Source organism: Oryzias latipes, chromosome 23 (genome assembly GCF_053564925.1).
Source record: "Oryzias latipes strain Hd-rR chromosome 23, Olatipes_Hd-rR_3.1".
Lineage (NCBI taxonomy): Eukaryota > Metazoa > Chordata > Actinopteri > Beloniformes > Adrianichthyidae > Oryzias > Oryzias latipes.
Window position 1 is genome coordinate 20,768,309 of NC_136259.1, and position 6,342 is coordinate 20,774,650.

Sequence of the window (6,342 nt, forward strand, 5' to 3'; positions counted from 1 at the left end):
TTTTCCTGGCCTCTAACAGCATTTATTTCAAAATAAAGGAACAAAAATAAATAGAAATAAATGCTTTTTAAGGAAAGAGCTTTGAGGCTTTTGTCTTTCATTATATCCTTAAAACCTCCATTCCAAAGTAATTCTTCAGAATAAATACATTTAACAATCCTGTTCTCCGCACTGTAGAATTGTGCTACTTCTTTTGACAGCATTTAAATCACTTTTTTTCCCTTTCGCAATTGAAAGGCTTCCATCTTGAGGCTGAAAAGAACCTTTCCTTCTCTGCACAAAGCAGTAATCATTTATGTAATGAATGAGTAATTCTCCTTTTCTTTGGAAACGATTTACTAATGTCAAGGTAAACTCTATAACAAGAGACTGCATGCTGTGTTTTCAAATGAAAACTTTCTGTCTTATTAGAAAAAACAAGAAAATAAAAGTATGCGGATTGACGCGTCTCTTGTACTTACAAAATCTGTTTAAATTATATCAAAAAAAATTACACATTTTCTATGTAGTAGTAATTCAGATTAGCTGGAATTTTTTTGAAAAACCCTAAATTAATATACATGCAGTCAGGCAGTGATATTCTGAACTGCATATAATATATTTTGGCCTTAACTGGACTCCATCATCATCATCATCATAATTTTTTTTTTTTTTTTTGGTAATGTGGGTTTTAAGGGGGGGGGGGGGTCTAAATCTAAGTAATGCAGAACAAGCCTGAGTGGAAAAAGTGGGTTTAAAGTGGAGTGCACTGAATCAGAGTTCAGTTTTCAAGGTTAAACAGAGCATATTTGAACATCAGAAGAAAATTGTGAAGCTGAGAGGGGAAAGGTTAAATATATGAAGGTATATTTGAAGAATCTAACTCTTTATCCACCAAAACCCAAGGAGGTCGGCATTATTTCAGGCTGAACAGTAAAAACGAGCAGAGTTAATGGTCCACTGAAGTAAAACCTTTGACTGTAAGAGAACTGGACTCAGAGACTCCGCCTCCATCACAATCCAATCTATTCATCAGAATATCTATTCGTGCTCTGATACCCTTTTTTAACACATTCTTGATAATCCTAATTTTTTTTCGTAATATTCTTTCCGTAGTGCAAGTTATTCAAGTTATAAACTGACAAACCAGATGCCTCATTAAAAGTAGGTGGTGTCCTACATTTGAAATGTTCCATTTTGTGTAGTTCGATTCCAAGTAGTGGGGTGTGGACTTCCAGTAAGCTCACTACTTATTCACAAGAGTGGTTGCCATAGAAACATTAGCTGCGTTTCCATTGACAAAAGGAATGTAGGAAATTGAATTTGTGATAAATTTGCCTAATGTAAACATGACAATTTCCAAAGAACATGCATCTATTGAAAAAGGTTTTTGCGCTTGGAAATGGTTTTAAATGAGCATCCAAACGGATTCAATTCAATGAGTCATGTGACCAACAACCGGATACCACGGTGCGCAATGGGCACCACAACAGGATCCCACAGCTCATCAAAAGTTGAGTGTGTCATGCAGGATTGTTGGATCCACAGCTCCTGTGTAAAATCAACAACCATGATTTCCCAAATTGGCTTCAACCGTAGTCGCTCCCACAGGTAAGGAGCTCATTGCTCCGTGGCCTGAATAGATGTCCCCTTTGATAGATGATGATGAGCGCTAGTGCCGGGGCAGAAATATGATTTTATCTGCTGTAAATCAAAGTATTGTTCACATCTGTTTTTGCATGGCTTATCGCGTGAGTTGGTTTGTGTTTATTTACATAATTCTGATTTTGTTAAAAACAGTGTAATTGCAAATTTGTGATTTCTCAGCATTTCTAGAATTTCGATAAAGCTTTGGGCATGTGAGTAATGAAAACGCAGCTAATGGCTCAGACTGACTTGGACCAATCGCTGCTTAGCAACGATTTCTGGTTCCAACATGACAGCGTCCATGTTGCAAAAAAATGTCAACTGAATTGACTCCATTTGGTTGGAGCCAGAAGTTGGACCTTTTCTGTGGGTGACGTCAGACTCACTCAGCCTGGTTCTCTTCTACAGTCAATGAGACAAACCCATCAGAGTAGTTGAAGTGATATAAAGCCTGTTAGATGAGAAATTAAGAAACATATTTGTGCCAAAAATTGGCAAAAAGAAAAATCAGAAAAAGGCATTTAAGCCAAACTAACAAAACAAGAAAAAAGCACCTACAATGAAATCAGTGAGAATAATGCAAACCTAATCCACTCTGTGTGTTAGTTGTGTACTCGTATAACAAATGGACAAATAATGTCCCGGCTGGAGCTGAGGTGGCAGTGTTTAACAGTATTACAGCTCCTCTTCTGTTGGCAGCGGCAGCCATCGTCAGACAGTTTTACTTCACTACCAACCAGCTTCAATTATCCTCCAATAAGGCTTGTCATAACCACTACATCATGTAGCAGAGCGGCGTGGCAATCCCAGCGGGCAGCGGCACAGCCTGAGCCAGCCAGGGAACCATCTGGACGAGTGTGACACTAGTTGATGAACAAAGTGATTACCTGAAAACTGTTTTGTTCAGAAAGATCGTGTGGGAGATCAGAATTTACCCTCCATTTAGTAAGTACACAACAATTACAAGTAAACATCAAAATATAAGATGAAATACAATACAGTTATCGTAAAATGTTTAAAAACTGTCAGTTGTTGTTACAGAGGCTGGATAATGATGCTGATGTTTTATGAAACACAGATGGGAGAGAGGCAGATGGAGTGTCTTTTTGTTCTAATGGGTGAGGAAATGACCATGGACATACTGTGTTCCTGATCAATGAATGAGGTGCAAGATCATATTTTAGGAACATGGCAAGGAAGTTCTAAAGATGTCAGAGCAAATGGAGGCAGAAGAGAAGCAGAGGAAGTGAAGGCCGTGTCACACAGCCATTACGTACATTGTGCACATTTTCCACGTATTAGATTTTGGTCTTTCATGATACATGTGTGATATGCGTCATGTGTTTTTCGCATTCGTCATTCGTCGATGTGCGCAGATGTCTGTCGACGGTTTCGGCCGAGGGGCCTTTACGTGAATTTAGTTTTGAGCTGCTCAAAACTTTTGGTCGGTTGGGAATTACACAGTTTATGTGTATTGGACGTTGTTTACCAGTATATGCAATTATTACGTAAATCGTACGCAATTGTGTGTGATTTTTGCGAGATGCATACGCAAATTTGTGGCTTTCCACAAATGTTCCACCTATGACTAAATGACTTTTCATGCAAGTGCCAGCGTTGAAAAACACACATTTTGGTTCATTCGTGACTCATCTGTGCAACTTTTCTCATTCTTTCTACGTATATTTACGTTTGACCAATTTCATCTGTGCACTTTGCACAAAATGTACCGGTAGGTAGTGGCTGAGTGAAACGGCCTTTACAATCCCAAGAACGCTGCTCATCTCAAGCTTTAGTCACACAAATGCCTTTTTCGGTGGATACAGCTGTCTGAGGGTGACAATGGTTAAACTTTTTTTTAGGTACCCCAACGCAAAATATAGCTATGGCTTGGATATTTGTTGCGGTTTTTCCCCGACACTCAAAGCGCTTACAATGTGTATCCATTACTCATTCATACTTGGCAACGGTAAACTACTGATGTGGCCACAGCTGCCCTGCCCTGGGGCAGACTGACATTCGTACACATTCACACATCAGCGGATCAACACTGGAGGCATTGAGGGTGAAGTGTCTTGCCCAAAGCCACAACAGCAGTTGGCAGGGATCGAACCGTCAACCCTTCAATCATTGGCTGACATGCTCAACTACCTGAGCCACTGGCATGGTGGAGAGTGTGGTTTGTGTGGACATCCTACAGGCATCCTATAGGCCCTTACAGATCATGCAATCACCCAATGCGTGCAGCGTCTGCGCAGGGTAGTTTAGGGGTAATTGCAACTTACTGACAACTAAAGAGCGATTTAAGGGCTTAGAACGAAGGATCACCTGTATGTTACAAGTGAGTCCAACTTCCATCAGCCTTATAAAACTTCATAATACACTTAACCTTAGGCACAACAATGGTACGTTCCAAGGGAACTGCAAAAAACACAGGCGCTCCCCATAAGATGCAGCCACTCCTCTATAACCCCAAAACTTGCAGCGTACGGGTCAACCACCATATGGATGCGTACGTGACTAAGTCTTAAGCTTCTCTGGCTGCTGGGTGTAAGTATAAGTCACGGACTGTTATCTTAACTGAGGTTTGGCAGGTTATGGTACACTATTGACTTTAAACCACTAACACGTAGAACCAGCTTCAATGGATTCTGAGGTAGCATGTCAGATTTATTATGCAACTGCTTCTACATTTCAAACGTAATAGTTTATGTCTTTTAGCTTCGTGCAAATGCCAGGCAACAAAATGCTGTGGTTTTGTTACAAAAAATTCAGTTGTGTTTTTGAGCAGATGAGGATATTTCGATGATTTAACTCGACATGTCAGATTTCTTGTCATTTATTAGACTTGTAATTTGTTAACTGAAATGAATGAAGCCTTCAATAAAAGACCCATATATCTACTCCACATTCAGGTCAGTACACTGTGTTTTTTTATTGGTATTGTAGGCTTTTGTCTGTCTAGCCAGTCTGGAATCATGTCTCAGTGAAATGCATTCAATCCTGTCCTGTATTCAAACCCACTGAGAATATATGTTCTTTCTCAATTTTCGCTGAATGTTTTAAAGCCAGTCTGCAGCTGTCTTGAAGAATTCCTATTGTCAGAATTTCAACATCAACAGACTTGAAGGAAAAATTAAAGGAAAATGTCAGAAACACAGTAAATGTTTGCTGCTATTGCATTAGACTGTCATTTATCACACCAATCTACTATGTAATTACTTTTAAATAAGGGGGAAGGTTTTTTAAAAGGCTGTAGTCCAATCAACACAAGCAGGAGTGCACCCCTGTGTTCTAGGTCAGCCATCACATCTCACACGGTTTCATTCTGCACTGGTCCTCCTGTTCTTTCATTTCCAGAGTTGTTGATGTTGTCTTCATTTACTCTGCATTCCCCTTCTCGTTTAAACACCGCCTTCAGAATTCCTGAGCTTGTGAAAACACTCCCCTTCTCTTTTCTCCTCCTAAGATTTTTACTCTGATGTGCTCAGGAATTCAGAAGCACTTCTCCCCTTCAGGAGGACGATGCATCGAGCCAATTCAAAGAAAGCAGAAGATCCATAGCAAAATGTACTTGCATCTCAGTTTTTTTTTTTCTGTCAAACACATTCAGATTTAAAAAACAGGATTTGTTCTCGTTTGCGGGATGACTCCTTCAACAGTAACAATAGCAGAACATTTGGAATTGGATTTAAACTGAAATAATGACCGTGGACGGGCTGTTGATGAGGGAAATCCTCATGGGATAGTGGAGTGAGGAGCCAATGGATAAAGAAATTAGAAACTGCCCATCTGATGTGAAAAAATCCATAGGAAGAGCTGGTGAAAGACAGATGTGTTAATAAATTAGTGGAAAAACTGCACTTCCGATCATCAATATTACTTCTCACAACGATACCTCTTCAGGAAAGCCTTTTTTTTTGGGTTAAAAAGACTGAATGTTCTTTTTATTAGCTAAAACAAAAAGGAGAGGACTTTTCTACGTTGCTCACCTTCAGAAAGTCTAGTGTTAACCTGATACAAGCTTTTTGCTGAGTTGTGAAGCTAATGGCAGTTGTGTAATTCAAAAAAAGTATCTTTCTTTTGGTTTAAAAACAATAAACCATTCTCAGAAAACAATGTTGAGATGGGGGGGGGCAGTAACATACTCAACATCAGTTCTTCCTTTGTGTGTTGTGGTCAAAAAAACATTGTTTTGATTATCTTTTTGATTTTGCATAATTTTCTGATTATAAGCATCTGGATGCTGCATCAGCTCTAACTACAACAAAAACGCTCTTCCTTCATCTAGTGTTTGGCGATTGTATTACAGAGTGATGCATACTATAATTAAAAAATTGCCAAATACTCTCTTGCGTTCTTTTTTGTGATGCACAGATTCTCTTAAATATGATCAATATTTGTCAACATGTAAGGTGAGCATTTATTCCCTCATCCATCCACCCATTCTCTAAATCCATTTCACCCTTTAGCAGCAGAGCTGTCGCCAGTGGCAGCAAAATACACGCGCTCTTTGAAATACCGTAACTCTTTGAACATTTAGGCAATTTAGCTCATTCCAATGGATTCTGACGCAGAGAAAAGCAGCTTTGTGCCAATATTCAACAGTTTACTCAAGTAGAGATACAACCGCGCTTTCGCCCAACGATAGCTGCAATGGTCTCCAGCTTCCATGACTCCAAAAGGGATGAAGTTGACGTTCTTCGATTTATCCTA